This window comes from Rhinolophus ferrumequinum, chromosome 5, assembly GCF_004115265.2.
Source record: "Rhinolophus ferrumequinum isolate MPI-CBG mRhiFer1 chromosome 5, mRhiFer1_v1.p, whole genome shotgun sequence".
Classification (NCBI taxonomy): Eukaryota; Metazoa; Chordata; class Mammalia; order Chiroptera; family Rhinolophidae; genus Rhinolophus; species Rhinolophus ferrumequinum.
In genome coordinates this window covers 61402923-61426959 of record NC_046288.1, presented here as the reverse complement: position 1 = coordinate 61426959, position 24037 = coordinate 61402923, and the positions used below count along the sequence as shown (strand labels likewise).

The following is a 24037-nucleotide window of genomic DNA, read 5'->3' as shown; positions in this document are numbered from 1 at the left end:
GAATCTGCAGATTGACTTCTGCTTGTGGAATGGATTGGGGAAGACGAGAAAGGAACTAATACATATATATATATATATTTAAATACTGTATATTTTTTTGGGGGGGATATTGGGGAACAGTGTGTTTTTCAGCTCCGAGTCAAGTCGTTGTTTTCAGTCTAGTTGTGGAGAGCGCAGCTCACTGGACGATGTGGGAATCAAACTGGTGACCTTGGTGTTACGAGCACTGTGCTCTAACCAACTGAGGCAACCAGCCGCCCAGAACTAAAATGTTTTTTTTAAGCCTTTATAATGTGCGAGGCACTGTTGAGATTCCTTACAGACGTGTCTAGTCCTCACAGCAGCCCAGGGAGTTAAGTATTATTACTATTTTACAAATGAGGACACGGAAGCTCAGAGAAGTTGAGCAACTTCCCCCAAATCACACAGCTGGTGAATGGCAGAGCTGCCTAATTCTTATAATTAGGATTTTTTCCTTGACACATTCAGAGAGAGCCTTTTTATATCACTGGTATTACAGAGAATGAGATTATGAGATTATGGTGAGAACTTAGTACAAAGGGAAACATTGTTAAAGTGAGGTGGTTTAGGATCAGATTTTACTATTCATTAGAGAATAATTTCTGGGGAGACTTTATGTATTTTGTGTATTTTTTATGTGTCAAAATTTGAACTTGGAATTTATAATCAAATTTGCAGCACTTTTAAAAATATTATCTGCTTTAAAGATATTTTCATGTTTTCCTTTTTTATTTTTTATGGCACAGCTCTGGAATTGAAAATGAAAAAAGAAATTCTATTTTAGCATGTTCTCTGCACCTCCAAAGTTTCTTAGCTATTACTACTAGTAGCTGCTGTAAAAACAAACATGTGAGAAATCTCTTACATGAAAATTCAGCTTTGAAAAACAGCCAATCACATCAAAGAAAAGTAGGCACAGGAAGATACTTTCTAAAGGACAAAATTAATATAAAATTATTTTAGGAAAAGCTATGGATCTGTTTAAAGCAAAAAAATTTTAAATAACAAATCAGATCACTTGAAGAAATAAGCACTTTTCTCTGCCCTTCCCTAAGATCATATTGCTATTTAACCTGCTTTTAAACAAACAATAATTTTTAAACATTTTTCTATCCTTTAAGCAAATGTTCTTTGCTTGGCTAAATGACAATGTTCAAGAAATGCCTACCACAGAAGCATAAAAAAAACCTTGGCAACATTCCAGAAGAAATTCACCCTGCATAATGTGTTCCAGCAAGTGCTCAATAGCTTTCTGGTGAACCTGCTGGCTCAGTGTGCACTCGAACAGGATCTGGAAAGAACAAAAGAAAAACTGATAGACATTTTCCTTTTTATTAGTCTGGTGAAGTAGCCCTCAGCTCATTTTAGCAAACTTTCCATGCTTGGAAAAATGAACGTGTATGTGGCTAACTTACAAACCCTGCCCCAGGCTCTGGTGTAAACTTTGTTTTACTACCTTTGAGTCCCTGAAATTGAAGTATAATTATATTGTTTGTCTCTTCATCCAATAAAATGTGCATTAGCATTTGGTTAACTTTTGGAGTGTGTTTGTTTAGATGAATGTATTCTTTCAAATGACTAGTAGAGCCATCATGATGAGAATGCTTTAGATGATACATGAACTCTTAATATCATGTGAAAAAGAGGGACAAACCTCTCCAAAACATTTCAAAAGTGTTCATAATTGGTGAAAGCTTTTAACTTCAGAAATGTATGCAAGAATTTCACCTAGCGCAAAAGTGAAGGCTTTAAAATGAAATCCACTTCGCTTCTATAACGTGAAAATAGATACACATTTTCATACTTTATGCAACTTTTTCTCAGGATGAACATTTTCTACCAGGAAAAGAAAATGGCTGGACATTTTACAGGTCTAAGAAACTGTAGTGGTACATTTGGCCCCAGTTCTCTCCCTGGGCATGGGAGGAGGCAGGGTTGGGCTGGGCTGGCACAGGGTGTGTACTGAGAGCCTGTTTGACCTTAAATGCCCTGAATGGAGGAAGGGGAAGATGGTTGAAAAGGTAAAATTTTCTCCATTTGATGTTCTAGGACAACTGCATACTGCTGAAACCAAACCCACTTTGCAGAAGAGACACTATACACCCAAATGCCACGCCTGGGAGAGAAACCCTGGGGAAGGACCCAAGTCACTAGAACTTGCCTGCACAGGCCCTTCTCCCATCATCAGTCCCTCAGCCTGTTTTGTGCAGGGCTTTTTCTGGTTCCCTGGGCCACTTAGAAAAGTGCAACAGAAGGACCACTGTCTCAAGACTTAAGATGTAGACCTTTGATGGCATCACCGAGATGCACAGACAGAATTAAAGAGAAAGGACTCATCACACAACTTTAATGGCTAAATATAAACATTTAAAATGTACTGTGCTGGTTATAACATTCTTTTGGCATTTCTTCATTCATTACTGTGCTGGAAGCCTCAAAAAATGGAAGAGACCCAGCTCTCGGGACCTCTGAGAGGCCCTGGCTACCAGGAAGTCATGTGGTATATTAGGAGAAGACAAGCTATTTACAAAAAAAAAAAAAAAAAAAAAAAAAAAACCTCAACTGTTTTCTGCAGCAGAAAGCTGGGCCTTGAGATTCCCAGTCACCAGAGCAAATCACCAAAAGCAAAACCAGCATAAAATAGATGAAACTAAAGATATCTTTGACTAGCAACCTTATCCTGATCTTTCCCACCCCAAAGGTAACCCTGATTATGAGTTCAGTCTGTTTCCTTCCAGATCTTTAAAAAGAAACACACACACACACACACACACACACACACACACACACACACACAAAATAAATGATGTAATTTTATGTGTTTTTAACATATTTTATGTAATGTTTATACATATCCTAAACATTCTTTATTCATTCAACAATGTTTTGAGACTTATCTATGTGGCGACATATAGATTTATTTCATTACTTTTGGCTGCTGAATAGTACTCCATCATTTGAAACCACCACTTTCATTTAACAATTCCCCTATTGAAGGAGAGTCAATATTTGTCTGTTGATGATCTTGTGCATTCCTCCAGCCCACTTGATCTTTGAAGTCTGACTACACTTTATTTTCCTTAGTTGTTTGGTATATGTGAGGTCTGCCTCCCAGCTAAAATGTAAGCTTCTGGAAAGCAACCTCTATGTCCAGCATCTAACATGTGTTCTATAATAATTTGGTAAGTGAATAAACTTTGGGCTTTTGACTCCCTCAGAAAACTTAATAGCAGCTTTGGATTCACAAAGGCTCAACAAATTCTATTTATTAATTTCCTTCCCTTTCTTAAAAGAGAACTTTTCTATTTTCAAAGGTTCAACTAAAATTCACTTCCTTTCCCATCCTAGATTTAAGGTGGTCAACATTTCCTCAAGATATTCTAAATCCACACACAGTGATATAATAAAGGTTGAACCTTTTAAAGATGAGTGGGGGGGCGGGGCGGGGAGGAAGCAAAGGAGAAAGAGAAGGGGGTGGGGAGAGGAGGAGAAGGAAGGGGAGGAGGAGGAAGAGAGTGAATGGAGCCAAAACCCACCTTGGGGTGTGGCCCTCTGGCCACTGATGGCCTGCAGGCAAAGCCAAACACAAAGGACTGATTCTCTTTGCAAATAAAATGTGAAAAACAAGCACTTTTCCTTTTCTTTTAAAAATCTCATTCTGCCACTTTTACTTTACACTTTCAGTTTGCTGGTATCAAAATCTGTTTTAATTTCTTTCCCTAGAAACCTTATTTTTTATACTTTAGCCTTCCTAAAAAACAACAACAACAAAAAAAGCAATTTTAGGGAGACAATAAAGAAAGTGCAAAGTTTTCCCATCCACTCACCAGAGATTCTCCAGACCATTCTACCAGACCCTGGATTATGTCACAGAGCTAGTCTGAAACTATGAAAACTTTGCTAAAGAGACTCAGCCATTACATCGGAGAAGCTGTGGAAATATTAAAGCTGCAAAAGCAAATAGGTATCAGCCAACCTCTCTGTGTTTGTGTTGTGCCATTTTTTCATCTTGTGAAGTCATTTTAATTCTTTCCTAGTCCAAGACACCTTCAGCAGCAGTTTTTGGCTTTTTTGAGTCTCATTCCTTTGCTGTGAGTCCCCTTGAAATGCACATATGCTCATATACATGCAATTCTGCAAAGGATTCCACACTTTAAAATCCTCTGAGACCTAGAGGAGACCAGGGTAAGAAGATCTAAACCAAGGTGGATTGCCAAGAATCCAGATGTTTGCAGAAACGGTAAAAGTGACAGGCACTGTAAGCATTGAGAGTAGCTGCAAAATAAAGCCAATCTCCATATTTGGGTATTAGAGAAAGAACTGCTGATACTAAGTTGGTCTTTTCAGACACACCCATATCTATTATGGGTAACAAGAGTAACAATATGTCATCCATATAACATGGATTCTTTGAATACAAAGAATGACTGTGTCTGGAAGATAAAACGCTGGACAAAACACAAGACTATGCTGATGAGATTTTATCATTGAAAAAACCTGTACCTGTACCTGTACCTGTACCTGTACCTGTAACAAGTCCTAGAAACAAGTGATTAAATGCTCTTGAGCCCTTCACCTCAATGTCTTATCACATTCGCTGCATCATTTCTTTCAGCAGGCACTCTTATCTTCAAAGTCCTTCTCAGTCCTTCTTCGGGTTCAAAGACTTCTTCATATATTATCTTCCTTAGATGTAATCTATGCCCAGCCCTTAGCTATTCCAAAAACCATAAACAGCAGGTCCTCAAATAACGTCAATTCGTTCAATGTCATTTCGTTATAACGCCGATGAGATGCTGTAGGAACTTATTTCTTGTTAATATCAATTAGCCTGTGGTAAAATTGGTTTTGTTATACCTTGTTTCAGTAAAGTTTTTGTTATACATCGTTTCGCTTAAAGTCACAAGAACCGATAGGAGATGTTAAGTGAGGACTTAATTGTAACTCATAAGATTACTGTCATCATAGTAACTTTCACTATTTACAGAGTGACCGCTGTGTCAGCTATGCATGTAGCACTTAAAATATACTATGTATGTGTATTAAATTCTTACAACAATCCTGCTATGTAGCTAGTAGTATTTCCATTTTAAAGATGGGAAACCTAAGGCTCAGAGAGAACTAGTTTACTAAAGGTAACAGAGCAAGGAATTGGCAGAACTGGGTTCAACCTTAACTCCATTGACTGCAAGCTCTATCTCAGTCCTGTTGGCTGGTGCCAGAGTCCTGATTTTCCAGATGATTCTTAAAATTACAGAGTTTACAGTTTATATGTGTTCTTAGCCTTCTTTGCCTTATAGCATATTCAAACAGAAAAAGATGGTAAACCCAAACTTGTCTGATCCTCACACCTTACAAATAAGGAAACTGATACTGAATGAAAATGGGTTACTGGTCCAACCATTTTCTGGTTCTGAGGGGGCAAGAACCACATCCTTTGGGAAATAATTTCATGTATCCCCTAGCATAGTTCTAAGTGCACCAAAAGTCTTTGCGTGGACATTTGATGACCATTCCAAAAGGAGCAGAAACTTAAGTCCAGAACACCTGAATGACCAGAGCAAAGGAGAGCCACACTCAGATGGCATCTCCTTCAAAGGAAATAGAACTTTCCAAGGAGTGCCCCTTCCCACTTCCCCACAGGAAGTCAAGGATGTTCCCTGGTCAGCAAAGCTAATGTAACAATGAAAACAAGTCATGTAAAATCACAGCAGAGGAGGCCCAAGAACGATCTCCTGCATCCTAAAGCCACTTCTACAGACAGCAGTGACATGCAGCCCAATAAAGCAGATAATTTCAAAGCCCTTCACTTAAAGACTGTAGTAGCTGGAATGAGGAAGGAAAGGACAAGTCAGTGCTTGAAACCTTGCCTTTAGGTTTTTTAATCGAGCTAGAATAACAAGTGATAGCCATATTTCTAATGTGTTTTAAAAGCCCTAAATCAGATAACTATTATGCCTTGCATTGTACTTGAAAATGCAAAAATAGAAAAGGAAAAAATTATCTAAGGGCAATAAACCAGATAAACAGAGACTAGGCAGGGGTGTGGCCTGTGGATAATTAGTACAGATGCTTATAAACACTTACTGTATGACAATAGTTGACATGCCCTGTTAAGAACAGAGAAGTAAACATGGTTCCAGTCTCTCTCCAGGAGAGAGAAATAATAATATACCAAGAGAATAAAGAACGTAACTGTTTAATTGACATTTTATTTTCTAAAGAAGGCAGTTCAGGTGACCCTAATGCACTTAACATTAATTTTTGTCACTTCATTATGTTGTTAGGGACCATCCAAACCACAAAGTACTACATTTAGTAGATCATGTATAAAAAAAAAGGGAACACATTGGTTGGGTCAATGACCTAGGCTGGCCAGAATTAGCTTTACTTGATTCATTTAACATGTCCAAGCCTACCTGGGCTATTCTGTAAATAAATATGATTAAATACAAGGTGCTACATAAATGTTCAATATAAGTATGCATACATACATAGAAAGAGAATATGTACATACATATATGTAGTACATGTATGCAGAATATGTACATACACATATATATTGAATATATTGTGACCACTTGATACATCCAGGTACTGAGCCGGCTGTCCAGCCAAATAAGTTAGTTCACTGGGCTCTCAAAGTATAAATCCTGAGCCCTCTCAGGACACATGTACTGTTTGCTCAATCTGTAAACACGTAATTATTGAACTTGCCTTCTAAAGTAACACCACACCCTGGATATGATGCAAAACCCAGCATTACAAGATAAGCTCTGTCTCAAGTTTCTGCTCGTTATAGTGCCTGAAGTATTTGCTCATATGCTCAGAGACTAAAGCAGAAGTAAACAGTCAGGCCAGCATTGTAGGGACACCTGTGTTACAAAATCCACTTTCTTGCATTGTGAAAGAAATGAATGAAGTTCAGCGGGACTGGTGTAAGAATGCCGAGTCGTCCCGCATCACATTGGTCAAACAGGACTCCGACCTTCTCGCCTCCCTCCCTAACCTACCCAGGTCAGTCTACTTTCCGCAGGTATCAGATCTAAGTTCCAAGTCACGGTTCTCAGCTGCCACGCCTTACCTCCTGCCTGTCTTCTGTCCCGCCCTCATGAAGCTAAGGTGGCCTCACCTGCTGTCCATTTGCACAGCTCTCAGATCTCCAAAAGGGTCTTTGCACAGGGCATATAACATGCCTGGACGTATGACTCTCTTTATCTTTAAAACCCTACAAAGCCACTTATTTTGTGAACTCTTGCAAATTTGACAGAATACAATGTCCTGGCTAAGAGGCCGTGGCACAACCTTGCATTGTGGTTAGGTATGAGTTTTGATATCCTCCTCTCCCCACCAAGATGTGACATAGCTAAATGATTAAGAGCAAGAATTTGGAAGCCAGATGGTCAGGGGTTTGAATCCTGGGTCCACCACACACTAACTATGCTTCAGTTTCCTTACCTGTAATAGATGATAGATCATAGATAGATAGATAGATAGATAATCAAAGAGCTTGGATAATGCCTGTTGTGCCGTGAATGCTACATAATTGCACGCATAATGAATGTGATAAGATATGGCAGCTCCTATCTGCCTTGCTGTCCAGGTGACAACAGGGGGTGAGGGGGGCTGTCTCTCTGGTGAACTGTGGAGGGCATGCCTGAAATTGCTGCAGCTGCATGCATATTATCCCAGTAGAGGAACCTGGTCTGGTGTGACCAGCTGTGCACAATTTCGAGAGAAGACAAATCCACATCTCTGGATTTTTAATTATTGGTTTACACTTAAAAAATTAATGTTTGAGCCAAAGAAAGCATGCTAGAGGCAGTTTTATCCCTTAAGTCACTATTTTATGATCTCTGACATTTATGAATCTATAATGGTGTGTGTACGCTTCCATTTTTCTGTGTTTATTTTCTCTACTTTTTCCTCTATTCCTAGTTGAATATCCTAGGGGCAGTAGAAAGCATGAAGATATACTCAGTTAAGGCCAGTGATGAAGGCTTGTTAACGAACAGACACCAGTGGAACTTTTCTGAAGACAACACTGAGAAACTTAGTGTTACCCCCATTTCATGCCCTCCGCATCTGCCTTCACTCCAGGTCAACACACCAGGCCCTGGAGACACAAATATGAACAAGATGTAGCTCCTGATCTTGAGGAATATAAAGACTTGTGGGGGACACAGAAATGTAAAAAGCAGTCATGTTTATGAAACACATTGTGGGGACAGAATCGCAGAGAGCAGTTTCCAGACTCTTGGCCTCGCGTGTGGAGGTGCTGGCTGGGGTAGTGAATGACTGTCCGCTGTGATTGGTTGGCCATCAGCTGTAACCCGGTTAACCAACTGGCTACTGATGTAACTGTGGGGCTGCGTTGATTGGTTGGTTGGTTGGCAGGCAGAGAAGTGAATGGCGGACTGCGGATCGTGTGGCTACTACAGCGTGTGTCTCGCCCAGCCGCCAGCGAGAATTTAGTGGTATGACTCCCCGATCTATGGCTCCGTGGGTGTTCCTTTTTGACCTCGCCATATCCTGCATTCTTATGTGGGGAGCGGGACCAGAGGCCCCGCAGGCCACCCAGCACGACACACATTGACATGTATTATCACATGATTTTATGCCCAATGTATAGAAGAGAAATTGAGGCACAGACAGGTTAAGTGCCTTGTCAAGATCACTCCATTAGTAAGTGGAGTTGTAACAGGAACTCAGTTATGCTAATTCCAAACCCAGGCTCTTTCTGTGGCACGCTAATGTTCTAGCATAACACGCATATTTTCCAGTACCTGTGATACTGGAGTCACGCTCATTAAAAGGGTTGATATCCAGTGAGTTAGAATGAGGCATTGATAGAATCGTGGAATTCAGGCTTTGAAAAGCACTGTGAATGGTTAGGGAAATATTTTTCTTCTAATTATAATTTTCCATCTACCAAAGAGAATTTGATACCACTTTCAACAAAGCATAATGCCATATTTTTAAAAAAGTTTAAAAGAGCAAGGCGATGAAGGGAAACAGAGATGAAAATCCTGTTTCAGAAAATTGAGGGTAAGAATAGGCAGCACAAACGGGCACAAATCTTAGCTGAGAGACAAGGCAAACCAGGAAGTGACAAAGTTCTTGTTTATAAAAGGAGGCATACAGATCTTAAGTTTGGCATATATTATCATCATTTGTTCTCCAATTTCTGAATCGCATAAATCGATATCCTTATGGAAAAAATTGATTTGAAAGTATAGTATTTTATAAAAATGAAAGCTGATTTGTTATATTTGTCAAGTCTGTGGTTGATCAGAAGACTTGGAAATTTATGACAACACACTACGAAAATAATAAACAGAAATCCCACTTAAAACGGAGTCATGGAGTCCGGGAAGCCAGAAAAAAGAACTCTCACACACAGTCACTCAACACACACTACTGACCCCAACAGGAAGAGACATACCTTGCATCTCCCACAGGAAGTGATATATTAATATTTTACTACCCCAGCAGGAAAAAGATTCTGCCCTGCCCAGTAACAGCTCAGCCAATGGGAGACTGCCATAACTGAGCCAATGAAAAGTCACTATACTACTCTGAACTTCCAGTTTCCTCCAATGGACTCTTCATTTACTACAGCCCCTTCCCCATCCATAAAAGAGTATTCCTCATCTTTGTTTCTCTGGACTTGCCTGTGGTTCAACATTGAATGCGCAGTATGTCCAGGATTGCAATTCCTTGTTTTTTCCGAATAAACCCATTTTGCTGGAGCAATACCTGGCTGTTTATTAGAGGTCCACAATATTAACTAGCACATGGTTGACAATAGGAATGTTTTGGCATATAAAGGAAAACAGGAGAATTAGCATCCAATTTAGAAAGATTGTGTAACCGAGTATTGGAACTATAATTTTGAGGAAAGGGTGAACCAAAAGTTGCCCTTTTCATAAAAGCACACATTTCAAGTTCTTAACTGGGTGAACTATAGCCGAAATGGCACATCGAACACAAGATGACATTCAATAGCTATGAGGATATTTCATCATTCATTCATTCAGTTCAACAAATTGTTACTGAGCGTTCACAGAGTAGGCATTCATGCACTGTCGTTAGTGATGGAGACAGAGCAGCGAACACAACAGACAAGTATCTCTGACTTCACCAAGCTCTCTTGAGGCAAAGCACAGTATGTTGCACATATTAAAGATGGATGTATACATTCTTTATGAGAGAGCTGGAGTTCTTACAGTGATACTTCAAATAAGTCCTCCTAAAAAAGGCTTCAGCCCTGTGTTACTGCAGAAACAGATGCTTGGCTTTTGTCACAAAACTATCTAGAGAACAGGCACAGCTAAGGAAGGGAGGGACAAACACCAATCCTAAGGGCCAAAGCACGGGGCTGAAGCCTGAGTCTCACCTTGCTAAGTTCACAACCAACGGATGGAGAGTGAGCGGACCTACCTCCTGTTGCAAAAGTAGCCAACAAACGCCTCCTTCGGCTTAATGAAATGGTCCTCTTCTGTGCTAGAATGGCTTTAAGAAGCACCTGGAAGAAGAAGAAAAAAATCTATCACAGTCATAAAAGAAGCTGTTAGACAAATTTAAAAATAGATATTAAATAAGAGTTTTAAGATCCATACAGGCAATATTTATTAAATCCTCACTACCTATGCAAAAAGACTGAGCTAGGTACTCAGGAAATTGGGTGAGTGGAGGCTACCATTTGTCTCCCTCTTTCAAAGAGACGACTTTGGAACTTGAAATGCTAAGGATGCTCTTCCTTCTGGTTTTTAGGCCAACAGGCTGCAACCCTGGTAAGTCCCATCGCCAACAGCCCTACTCTTAACTCAGATGCAGTCTGGTCTAGAGGAAGGATGAATACTTAGATCGATTACATCTTCAAATGTCTTCTAGATCTTTGAGTTTATGATTGTGCTTGTCCCTATTGATACTGAATTAGAATGTACAAGCCTCAAATGTGAACTTGCCAGAGAGCACAGTGTTCAAAATGAAAATGACAGCTTTCAATTGGAGCGTGTGCTGATCTATGCAACAGCTCAGTGTTAGGTATTGAAGTTAAGTTAAACTATATAACAACAGAAGATGTAAAAGCTAAAATTGAAAAATTGAAACTTAGAGTATGCCTGTGGTGAACTTTGATTGGCTATCAAATTATATTAATCAATAATGTCAAATTGGGAAAAAAGCATAAAAAAACAAGGAACATTATTTTGGAGAAAGCATTGAGCTAGATTTTAAAACTTTTTAGTTATGTAAGTGCATGATTATAGTAGATAAAAGTTAAAAATTACAGACAAGTTGATAGAATAAGATGAAAATACAGCCATTTTTAATAACCAAAGCACCTTACATGGATTGACTACAACAAAATTATTTAGCCAATTCTCTATTATTGGGCATTTATGTTTTTTTCTAATCTTTATTAGCACATTTTATTTATTTGTTTGTTTTATTATTATTTTTTCTTTATGGTGTGCACTTTATTGAACTGGTCTCAAGTCGGTGTACAGATAAGCCCTGGCTGCCTCCACACGTCAACCCACTCCCAGGAAGACCAAAAGCCTTCATACATCTCACGTTGAGGGACAAAAAGGGGGCCATGATGCCTGACCATTCAAATAAAACAAAACAAAAAGGGTAAGTATTAAGGTGAAGATTTAAAAAATCTGGATCACATAATTTACACAAAAGCAATGTTATATCACCCACGACTTGGGCAAGGACTAGCCCTTCTTAAGGAGAAGTGGGGCGGCTTTGGGGCAGGCAAGGGACTTCCTGTAACAGTGTATCTCATGATATTTGGAATGTCTATTTAAAAAAAAGAACGATGTACAATCAAAGTCCTCAGCCACATTGTAGAACTTTGGGGGTGCTTGTTCCAACCGACTGCTGTCACTTTCACCGTTCCAGTTTTTAAATCCTGAGGCAAGCACCAAAAACAAATAAAAGTAAACAAATAAAGCCATGCAAATCTCATCTCGTTTTCTGCGCAAGTTGTCAAGAAATGGTGTGACCAACTAAGTAATAGTCCGCCTAGAAGCATTTGCAGTGGACGATGGAGGGGTCGGACTCATCGTACTCCTGCTTGCCGATCCACATCGGCTGGAAGGTGGATAGCGAGGCCGCTGCCGTACCATACGGAGTACCTGAGCTCAACGGGCGCAATGATCTTGATCTTCGTGGTGCTGGGAGCCCGGGCGGTGATCTCCTTCTGCATCCTGTCGGCGATGCCTGGGAACATGGTCCCACCAGACAGCACCGTGTGGGCGTTGAGGTCCTTGGGGATGTTGACATCACACTTCATGATGGAGTTGAAGGTCGTTTTGTGGATGCCACAGGATCCCATGCTCAGGAAGGAAGGCTGGAAGAGCGCCTCGGGTCAGCGGAACTGCTCATTGCCGACGGTGATGACTGCCCATCAGGCAGCTCGTAGCTCTTCTCCAGGGAAGAGCTGGAGGCCGCAGTGGCCATCTCCTGCTCGAAGTCCAGGGTGACATAGCACAGCTTCTCCTTGATGTCACGCACAGTTACCCACTCCGCCGTGGTGGTGAAGCTGTAGCCACGCTCCGTGAGGATCTTCATGAGGTAGTCCGTCAGGACCCTGCCAGCCAGGTCCAGATGCAGGATGGCGTGGGGGCACAGTGTGGGTGATCCATCACCGGAGTCCATCACGATGCCAGTGGTGCGCCCAGAGGCATACCGGGACAGCACGGCCTGGAAGGCCACGTACATGGTTGGGGTGTTGAAGGCCTCCGACATGATCTGGGTCATTGTCTCATGGTTGGACTTGGGGTTCAGAGAGGCCTCGGTCAGCAGAACTGGGTGCTCCTCGGGGTGCACACGCAGCTCATTGTAGAAGGTGTGGTGCCAGATCTTGCCCATGTCGTCGTCCCACTTAGTGACGATGCGTGCACGATGGGGTACTTCAGGGTCAAGATGGCCCTCTGGCTCTGGGCCGCATCGCCCACGTTAGGAGTCCTTCTGGTCCATGCCCACCACACCCTGCTGCCGAGGGCGCCCCACGACGGAGCAGAAGACAGCCCCGGGGGCACTGTCGCCACGGCGCGGGCCTTGAGCAGGCGGGAGCCCTTGTCGACGACCAGCGCAGGGGTATCAGCCAAGGCGAGCTGGAGGCTGTGCAGACCGGCAGCGGCGGCTGAGCCGTGGAGGGGAGAGGCCTGCGGAGCCAGTGGACGCGGTCTCGGCGCTGGCACAGACATTTTAATCAGCATCTTTATACATACATCGCTGCACACATCTCTCATTGTTTTCTAATGAAAAACTCTTAGAATTGGAATTTCTTAGTTGGACAGTATTAAAATGTTTAAAATCAGAATTAAAGCAACAGCCAAATTCAAAGTCACTTTAAATTCTTTTTTTAAGGTGCTTACAACACCTTCGATCTTAGGAAGCATGCAAAAATTGAAAGAAAATACTATTTCCATATGAAAGTCAATAATAGTATTACACATAGGTAATTTCTAACATGGCTTAAAACCTCACCCAATACTGACAGCAATACCATATGGTTACAGACACTTCTCAGACAGCAAGCCTGTTTCTGATTGTAACACAACAAATATGGCAACTGATTGGTTCATTTCTGAATTAAAAATGCTGAACAGAAAATCAGTAGCACCAAACATATCTAATATTTTTAAATGTACACAATTGCAATGCACCCAACAGAAGGATACGGGATTGAAAAATGTTTTCTTTGGCCATGGGCAAAGCCATAATCTCTCTGCGTCTTAGTTCTGAGGGGAAGGAAAAAAGAGCTGGGGTTTACAGATTTTTTAAATTTTTATTGAATAGACCAATTAAACAAAAAACCTACTAGCACATCATTCATAAATCATCTTAAAATGGGAAGGAAATAATCTCTGAATAAGAAAGCATCATTTAAACCAAATGCATCTAACCGGATTTTTTTTTTTTTTTTAAATCTGCTCTATTGCTCATATTTTTCTTATTTTGCACGGGGGTGTAAAAACTTGCAGTAATTCACAGCCTCTTGATTGAAAACAACTCCTCTTGAAAACTTCTAAGTTCTTTCCAGATCAAAAGTGCTATAATTTTGTGATTCTAAACATTAATTTACATTCTATGTGAAAAAGTGATTTGTAAGGAATTTTAAAATTCGGCCTTTCTTATTTCTTTCAGGTTGCCAACAAGTGGGTCCCAGAAAGTGGGTGTGGGCATTTTACCATCCAACAGCCACTGGTGAAGGCCTCCTATGGCCAGCACTGGACTGTGCAGTGGGAACACAGACAAAAGGCACAGCTTCTGCCTTTGGGGGTTCTCATCCAGAGAGAAACAGGATACTAAAATAGGGGTACAAAAGTGACATAATACAGGAGGTGTGCTTGGAGACATGGGGCCCTTAGGAGCAGCACCCTACCCAGACTGAGGTGGAGATGCTAGAGGGCCAGATCTTCTGGAGAAGGTGATCCTTAAACTGAGTCTTGAAGGACAGGACGAGTGTTAGGCAGCTAAGGATGTGAGCAAATGAGCAACCTGTGTAAAACTAACGTGTATCAGAAATCATAGAGAATCCTAGGAACTGCACACGTCCTAGCAAGTTCCAGCAAGGGGAGAGTCTGTGAGTTGGAGGATTGTTGAAAACACTGTAGAGGCCGGCAAGTGGCCAAACCAAGGAGAACCTACAGTGCTAAGTTAAGGACTTAGGACTTGATCCCTAACACATTGGGATGCCATTGAAATATTTTAATCAGGGGAAGAGACTGAGGCAGTCTTACTGTTTGCCTCTTCCCCCACCTCAAATTCAAAGTAGAGCTGTAAGTCGAAAAGAACCTCAAGGTGAGAAATTCCTATGTTGCCTTTATTTTTTAAGAATGAAGATAATGGAACACAGGCTTGTTAAAAATGAATTGTAGCAGTGTAGAAGGGCATAAAATCAAAAAGGGAAATTTCAAACCTCCCCACCCCATCCCCTCAACTAAATCCTACTCCCCAAATGAACTCATCACTATGAGTTTCATGTAAATCCATGAATATATTTTCTAAATATATACAAAAGCATTTATGTATAACAGATATTTTTATGAGTTCTCTTACAATGTATTGTGCTACCTATGTCAGTCTTCAACTTGCCTATTTCTCTTAACATACTCGTATTGTTAGTATAGCTTGATCTCATCCTTTTGGACTTCGTAGTATTCCACTGTATGGTATGGGTATGTTTCAAATGTATTTAACCACTTCCCTGTTGATGGTCATTTAGACAGTTCCAAATTTTCTAGTCATTGCTGTAATGAACATCCTTGACTCTCTGCACACCTGTTTGTTATCCTAAAGGATAGTTTCTTAGGATTGGGATTACTAGGTTAAAAGATCTAGGCATTTAATTTTGAAAGCTACTGCCTAGTTGCTCTCTAAAACGTTGTTCCATTTTATGCTCATCGAGATGATACCACAGTGCTCATTTTCCCGCATGATGGCCAAGCCGGGCATTATCAGGCTTTTGAATCTTTGCCAATCTGATAGATGAAAGATGTTATCTCATGGTCGCCTCAGTTGGTTGTTAGTGAGCTTGACCATTTTTCATATACTTATTGGGTAAATATATTTATTTTTGTCTACGAATTGCCTTTTTACCAACTCTACCGCTCAGAGATTCTTAATCTGGGATCCCGGAGCTCCAGATATATGATATGAAAATTTCTGTGTGTATTGGACGTGCATTATTCTCAGGATAAGACCCAAGGAACATTAAGAAACACTGAATTTAAGCTCTGTAGCTGAGAGAAACGTATGGAAAGAAAGAAGCAGGGCTAGAAGGATGTAAAAGGAGTGAGGGCAGAGTTCTGTAACTGGTTATGTGTATGTACACACACACACACAACCTTTTATATTATCTTACCCTTGTCTATACTGGGTTTTCCCAAAAGCACTCTCTCTCTAGAAGGCCCCTCAACCGCACAGGAGCTACTAGATCATTATAGACTGAGCTCACTTCTTACTAATATTTGTATATATATCGCAGAGAATGCTGATAAACAACTCAAGATGCTTCTTTCTTTATAGTTTGGTTCATAGAAACATTCGAAAACCTTTTACAAACAAGCTGTAACCTATTTACTTGAAATCACAGAAAAGCCATTAACCTCAATTTTATCTCCTAAATATTTCTCTGACTTACCCACATCTCTCCATCTTCACTCCATCTTGCTTTGACCACTGCAGCACTCTCCTAACTTACCTCCCATGTCCTCTCTGCCATACTCCCTAATCCACCTGAGCTATCTTTTCATTTCAACATCCCCCAGTTTACAACCCTCTCAGGGCTCCCCTTTGCTCTTGGGCTATAGAGCCAACCTCTTAACGTGGGAGCCCACCTGGAGCTACCTGGTCTGCTCCGCCTACCTCCTCTCCACCTTCTCTTCGGTGATACTAAGTCCCTCCCCTCCGCCTCCTGACTCCAGCCACACCTGCTGGAACTCTCAGGCCTTCTCTCTCCCCTCCCTGACCTTTGTTATTCTTTTTCTTCTGCTTGAATGCTCTTTCTCCCACCCCTCTCTTTCACTGTCTTAACTTCTACTCAGCTTAAAAATAACTTTCCTAACCTCCCGGGCCAAGTCATGTGCTGCTGGCTCATGCTTTCCTAGCACTCTCCATTTTTTTTCTTAGCAGTTATCCCAAATTTGCAATTACATAGTTCATTAACATCTGCATCCACTCTGGCAGATGAACTCCATGAAGACAGAAATAAGATCTGTGCTTTTCTTCAAAACCCCAGTGCTCAGAGCAGAGCTGACACAGAGCAGGTAATCAATAAGTACTGTTGAAGGGAGGGAGAAAAAGACACTACTATAAACGGTCCCTTGTAGGCCTTTACTTTTGTCTACACTTTCCTTCAAATGTGAGCAGATACTAATTATGTCCTGGATACAGAAATTTGCTAACCTATTCAGGTCATTCCAATTATTTATCAGGAACCTATTGTGTAGTACTAAGCACTTTTCCAAGAGCTGGAAGAGAGATACTACACTGAAAAAGAAAAAAAAAAACAGACCAATCCTCTTCTCCTTGAGCTTACATTCTAGAAGGAGGAGGAAACAGTAAACACAATAGAGAAGTACATTATATAGTATATTTAGAAGGTGAAAAGTGCTGTGGAGAACAGTAAAGCAGGGTAAGTTGAATGGGGAGAGCAAAGAAGAGGGAGTTAGCCCCCATTCACTGTATGTTAAAAAAATTAGGTTGGGGGGCGGCCAATGGCTCAGTTGGTTAGAGCTGGAGCTCTTAACAAGGTTGTCGGTTCAATTCCCACATGGGATGGTGGGCTGCACCCCCAGCAACCAAGATTGAAAATGGAAACTGGACTTGGAGCTGAGCTGCATCCTCCACAACTAGATTGAAGGACAATGACTTGGAGCTGATGGGCCCTGGAGAAACACACTGTTCCCCAATCTTCCCCACCAAAATTTTTTTTAAAAAAATTAGGTTGGGTAGACTGAAGTAGAGGGGGTGTAAGTACTCTTATGAAATTTATAATAATAAATTTGAGAAATACATAGATACTGCTACATGTTAACCTTGGTACTGAATACACCTGTGAGTGAGCTGCCTGGGGCAGAAAGGTGGCGGGTTTGGAGGAGCTCCTCCCACTCTCTGAGTGCGTCAACATCTTCCTCAAAAACTTCATCTATTTAAATGTTCCTCTTTTCCTCTGAACCCTCTCCTCCTCCCTGGCAAATTTAGTGGGTCTTTCTTCCATGTTCCTATAACTTTTTGGTCATCTCTGTCCTTGTCCTGTAACAATTTATCTTTGTATGCATCAGCTCCACTAGAACACAGGAAGTCCTCAAAGACAGGGACCATGTCCCAGCATCCAAAATCTGATCATTTCCAGTAGTTGGTAATATAGAAAGTGTTCAAAGTATTTGCTAAATGAGTGAACATAGGGATGGATAATGACTGAACAGAGACAGTCATAATGAGTGTAGCTATGGCTTTTAGAACGCATCTTATCTTGGCAGCCTGAGTTCTCCAGAAAATTCTCCACATTTGTGTATGATAATCTTCAGCACTTCCTGCTCCAAAGAATATTGGATAAGTCACAGTATATCTTTTTCCATTCTTTTTGTTTTAATTTATCTGGTCTATAAATTTAAAGTGGTTTTTATAAATTTAAAGTGGTATACAGCATGTAATGGAATCTTACATTTTTATCTAGTCTGACAATCTTGAGTTTTAATTGAAGTCTTTAAACCATTTACATTTCATATAATTTTCAATATGATTGAGTTTAAATTTACCACTTAGTATTGGTGTTCTATTTGTTTCATCCTTTCTTGTTACCTTTCTCTTCTTTTCCTACTTCTTTTGAATTAATTGTCACTTCTTAATATTTCATTTTATCTTCACTGTTGGTGAGATATATCTATCTATATATACACACATATATATCCTTTTTATTTTATTTTTTAGTGATTGCTTTATACAATATGCATTTTTGACTCATAATATATGTTCAAATAATATTATGCTACTTCATGTATAGCATGCAACCCTTTCATCTGTAGACTGCCACTTTCCCCATCCTGTCCTTTAAGCTATTATCATACATTTTACTTCTACATATTTGATAAATCTCAAAAATACATTGTTATTTTTTATTTATATGGTCAAATTAACTTTAAAAATTTTTTTAAAGCAGCAAAATATTTTCTATTTGCCCATATATTTATCATTTCTGGCACATTGTATTTCAAGCTTTCATTTTGTATCATTTTGCTTTGGTTGAATAATTTCCTTTAACATTTCTTGCAGTATATCTGCTGGAAACACATTCCTCAAGTTTGGTTTGTCTGATAAACTTTTTATTTCACCATTGTTTTTGCAGGACCTTTTCATTGGATATAAAAATTCTAAGTAGACTTTTTTCTTTTAGTATTCTAAAGATGTTATTTTATTGTCTTTTGACTAGCAAAGTTTCTGAGGTAAAATCTGTTGTCATCCTTATATCTGTTTCTCCATAGGTAATGCTTATTTTTCTCTGACTGCCTTTTTTGTTTTAATGGAATACGGTCACACCCATTCTCTTACGTATTGTCTACAGCTGCCTACACACTATAAAGGCAGAACTGAGAAGTGTGATGGAGACCATATGACCCACAAGCCAAAAACATTTGCTATCTGTAAATTTAAGAAAAAGTTTCCAACCGTTGCTCGAGTATCTTTTACTCCAAGGATATTTCAAACCTATTACTAAGGTATGAGTACTTTAAGGTCTCCACTGAATGTTCTAAGGATGAATGAGGACTCACCCCTTTAGCTGGCCAGACCCCAAACATTTTCCCACTTCATGTGGGATTTATTCAGCTTACAACTCCCCAGTCTTTTCTGCCCAGCCTCGTGGTGTGTCATTTTATACTTGTGTCCTGGTATTCAGCAAAAGTACAAGAGATTCCTATAGATATTTCTGGGGCTCTTTTTCTACATAACAACCTCTTTCCCAGAACTCTGCCCCACTACTTAGTCCTAGCCACCTTAGCCTCCCCAAACTCCGACCTCCATCTCATCAACTCAGCAAGGTTGCCAGGATCTGTTTCCCCTCTTTCTGGGTCTACAGTCTAGAAATTGCTTCCAGGCAGAAAGCCAGCGTAATTATTGAACTCATTTTGTTTCTCTTCTCTCAAGGATCACAGTCCTATGCAGACTGTTGTCCAATGTCTAAAAGCTATTGTTTTTTATTTTATCCAGCTTTCTAATTATTTGTGGTAGGTGGTTAAGTCTGGTCCTTGTTACTCCATCATGCCTTGAAGGGGAAATCCCCTCCGCTTATCTTTTGATAGGTGGAATTTTCTAGATAGTACACACTGGTTCTTCAGACTTTCCAAAGGAGATCTGTTGAATTTGACTGGCTTGTGTGGAGATAGAGAATTAAGTGAAAAACTTTTCCTGGTGGGTTTGCCTAAGTAGTTGATGATATACTATATTATTGCTGACCTGGATTTTTCATGTCCAGGTTATGACAGGAAGGACAGGCTATGCCAGAAAGGACAGAAATTACTTTATAGGAGAATCTGAAAGCAGATTAATCTTGAGCTGTGCATTTCTAAACTCATTTGTGCATTTATATCAGGGGTACAACAAACCTATTAGTAGGCTGAGAGAGGATGTGCCTCTTTTAAAAACATGTGAAAAGTGTACAAAGTGATCACCATCAGCTCCAGATGCTATAAACACATAAAATCGTCCAACTCCAGGAGCTTATAGTTAAAAGAAAGAATTGATCCAAAATATACATAGGAGATAGATAGATAGATAGATAGATAGATAGATAGATAGATAGATGTTTATATTAGTGGCATTTCTTTATTAAGGGATGAAACTCCAATTAGCTGGCAAAAAACTCATTAATTTTCTTGTACCTGATTAGAAAAATGTGGGGAAATAATTCATTTGTTGAAAATAGGATGAGAAATGATTGTTTAGACAAAGGTGAGGGGAGTGACAGAAAGGGCTAGAAAGGCATAACATTGAAGATGTGAGTAAAAGAATGAGATTCAAGAATCAGATAAAGGAGCAGAAAGTTAAAGCAGTCAAAGAAGAAAAAAGAAGAGGAGAGAGAAGATGGAAAAGTAAGGGAGTCAGGGCACAATAGTGTCAGGTTCATAGTAGATGCTCAATGAAGATTGGATGGATGGATGGACAGTCAGAAGAATATAACAGAAAAGGATAAATGTGATGACAGAGGGTGAGAATTCTATCTTATTATAGACAAAGAAGAAATAATGGAGATAGAGGGAATTGTAGTGATGGGTTTTGTGGCATGGCGATTTGTGACTATTTTAAGTGCAAATAAGTTTTCCTAGCTAACTCATATTTAAGATCTCAGATCAAAACTCACTTCCTTAAAGATGTCTTTTCTGACTATTGATGTAAATTAATTCACCTATTTTTTCTTCTCATGGTTCTCTATATTCATCCTTTATAACACCTATCACAGTTTGTAAACAAATATTTTTTGGTGATGATTTGTTTAATATCTGTTCTCCCACTAGATTATAGGCTCCATAAGGGGAAGAACTACGCCCTTTTTTTACTAACAACTGTGTCCTCGGGGCCGGGCATAAAGCCTGGCACATATTAAACTCCCAATAATATTTGTTGATTGAATGCACAAATAAGCACATAAATGAATGAGGTTGGGACTTGTGGAGATGCAGAGCTATGAAGCCTATCCAGTCTTTTGATGATTAAAGTATATTCATCCAAGGAGTGGCTGTACTGAAATATAAAATGCCCTGGAATTGGAGTCAGAAAGTCTGAGTTTAACACCAGCTTCTGCTATTTACTTGTTGTGTTCACAAGGACAACATAATATATCCAAGCTTTTGTCTTCTGATATTTTAAATGAGGATAATACACCTCACATGGTTATGAAGCTTGAATAAAAAAAAGTGTTCAGAACTTCTCAAAGGTTTTCTCCCAAGAACTCCTCAGGAAGGAGGGGGGTGTGGTTCACATCTCTTGAACGGGAGGCACACTAAAAACAAAAGCAAGTTCTTTGAAATAGGTTTCATCTTGAAAGTTCACGCAAACTTTTGCATTTTATACCATATAATGTTTCAATGTTTAAATTGTTTTAAATTATTCACTAATAATTTACTTAATGTTTTTTTCCCCATAAAATAATTGAATACAATTGATGCTCATAAACACGCACCATATTATCCTTTGGTTTTCCATACCTATGAGAAGCAGAGATTTATGTGAAATGGCCTGCCACGTAACAGAAGATTCTCCATAATGTTCGCTGAAGCTGAATCTGTCCACCAGAGGAGCAGCATGGTTGAATCAACAGGCAAAACAAATAATAGGAGGGGGATTCCCTCCATAGAGCAGGTGGGCTTGCTAGTCTGGAGAGAGATCAAGGACATAGGTCAGAAACAACCTGCAACTTCATTGGAATGTAGCTAATCAAAAGGAAATTATCATTGCTCTATAAAATGTAGGATTTACATAATAGATAATTATATGTTTATTATAAATAACTATGGTTATTTATAATAATGCATTATATATAATGTTATTACATAATATAATGCATTAGACTATCTACAGAGAGAAAAACATAGTTAATCATCAAAGATTACTCCTATCTTTGGTTTTATTCTTAGAACCTATTATTAAAAAACAAACAGACAAACAAAAAATCCTTGCACTCTCTATATTAACATTCAGAAATTGATTCTGAATCTGAATTATCCATAGATATATGCCCTACACATTTCCATTTCCAAGGTTTCAACCCAATGGAAACATTAAATACAGTACCACTAAAGAAAACTCCCCTATGAACCAATGTGGTCTGTCCTCAATTTCCTCATTGTGAAGAGGGAATACCAATACTTACCTCAGACTGGTTACAACATTAAATGCAATGATGCACATGAACGTGTCTGGTACAGTGCCTGGCACACTGCAATCTGGCCCACCCAAGTTCTAGGCTTTATTCACTGCTCTACCATTAATGCCCACTTGTTGTAGGTCGAATCATGCACACCCACCCCACCTCAAAATTCATCTGTTGAAGTCTTAACCTCCAGTACCTCAGAATATGACCATATTTGGAGATAGGGGCTTTACCAAAGTAATTAAGTTAAAATGAGGATTACAGTGAGCCTAAATCCAATATGAATGATGTCCTCATAAGAAAAGGAAATTGGGACACAGACAAGTACAGAGAAGACAATGTAAAGACATAAGGAGAGTTGGCCATCTTTAAGCCAAGGACAGAAGCCTGGAACAGATCATTAGCTCACAACCCTCATAAGGAACCAACTCTGTTGACCACTTGATCTCAGACTTCCAGCCTCCAGATCTATGAGAAAATAAATTTCTGTTGTTTAAGACACTTAGTCTGTAGCAGTCTTAGGAAACAATATATCACTAGAATAAAAGGCCCATGAGGGCAGAGATTTTTCTTTTTGTTCAGTGATGAACAGTGAGATATTAGAATAGAGCCTGACACATAGTAAGCACCTAATAAATAATTGTTCACCTATCACAGAATTGTCTAGTCCTGTACTTGACACAAGATATTTAGGAAATATTTGAAGATTTAATAAATGATTCTATTGCCTAGAACATAGTCTGAAAAAAAAAAGTTATGTAAATGTATTCATATAAGCATTGTAAAACTTTAAATATTAAAGCACACTTAACAAACCACCTTGATTGAAAAGGGCAAAAATGTCATGAAATTCAAGCAAAAATGTCATGAACTTCCCCACTTCTTGGCCTAAATTTAAGCACTGTAGCATATAGCTCTCATTTGCTTTTGCAACCTCTTTGCCCAAGTCCTCCACACAGGACCCCTTTACTGGAATCACAGTGGTCTCTGCATCACTTCCAGACACACCAAACTTCTAGGCTCCGCTCAAATCCCTCCTCCCACATGAAGCCTTTCCTGACCCTCTAAAGCCAAAGTGATACCACTCTTTATTTGGACTACTTAAGGTAAATAAATATATTTACCACTTACTTTCTCATACCATTGGTTATTTTTCTGCGAAGATATCTCTCTGGTTTCCATTTTAGATTTGAAAGGTCTCTGAGGACAGGGACTTCTAAAATTACTTAATTCTACCCCCATCTAAGTAGGGGGTCCAGCAAATATTGTAGATTTTTAATTAAGTCATTGGAAAACAGCATAGTCAGCATTCACACTCAACCCCAGGCCTGACAGTACCAAGAGACCGAGAAGGTACTGGCAAATCCAAGTCTCTTTAACAACTTGAGCACAAGTCCTACTAAGAGTGGGTAATGGAGAGTTGCGATTAACATAGTTAGCGGTGGTGCTGGGACATCCAAAAGCATCACCAATAACATCAATCTAATAAACATACATCATGCCTTATTTTTAAATAATACCTATTTGATCAATGCTGGAAGTTTCCTTTCTAAGGATTGTTACAAATCTTTTCTCGAGCTGTTTTTTTGATCAAATAGCCACTTACCTCAGATAACCAAATCAGCA

At 39.6% G+C, this 24037-nt stretch overlaps 1 long non-coding RNA gene and 1 pseudogene across 1 annotated transcript; both read right to left on the bottom strand.

Annotated features, from left to right (window-relative positions):
• Window positions 1–204: 204 nt before the first annotated feature.
• LOC117022423 (uncharacterized) lies at window positions 205–21906 on the bottom strand. Its single transcript, XR_004423048.1, has 3 exons — window positions 21747–21906; window positions 10465–10549; window positions 205–1312 (listed from the first exon to the last, which is right to left on the bottom strand). It is a non-coding gene; the product is annotated as an uncharacterized LOC117022423 (long non-coding RNA).
• Window positions 12058–13380, bottom strand: LOC117022420 (actin, clone 302-like; annotated as a pseudogene).
• Window positions 21907–24037: the final 2131 nt, after the last annotated feature.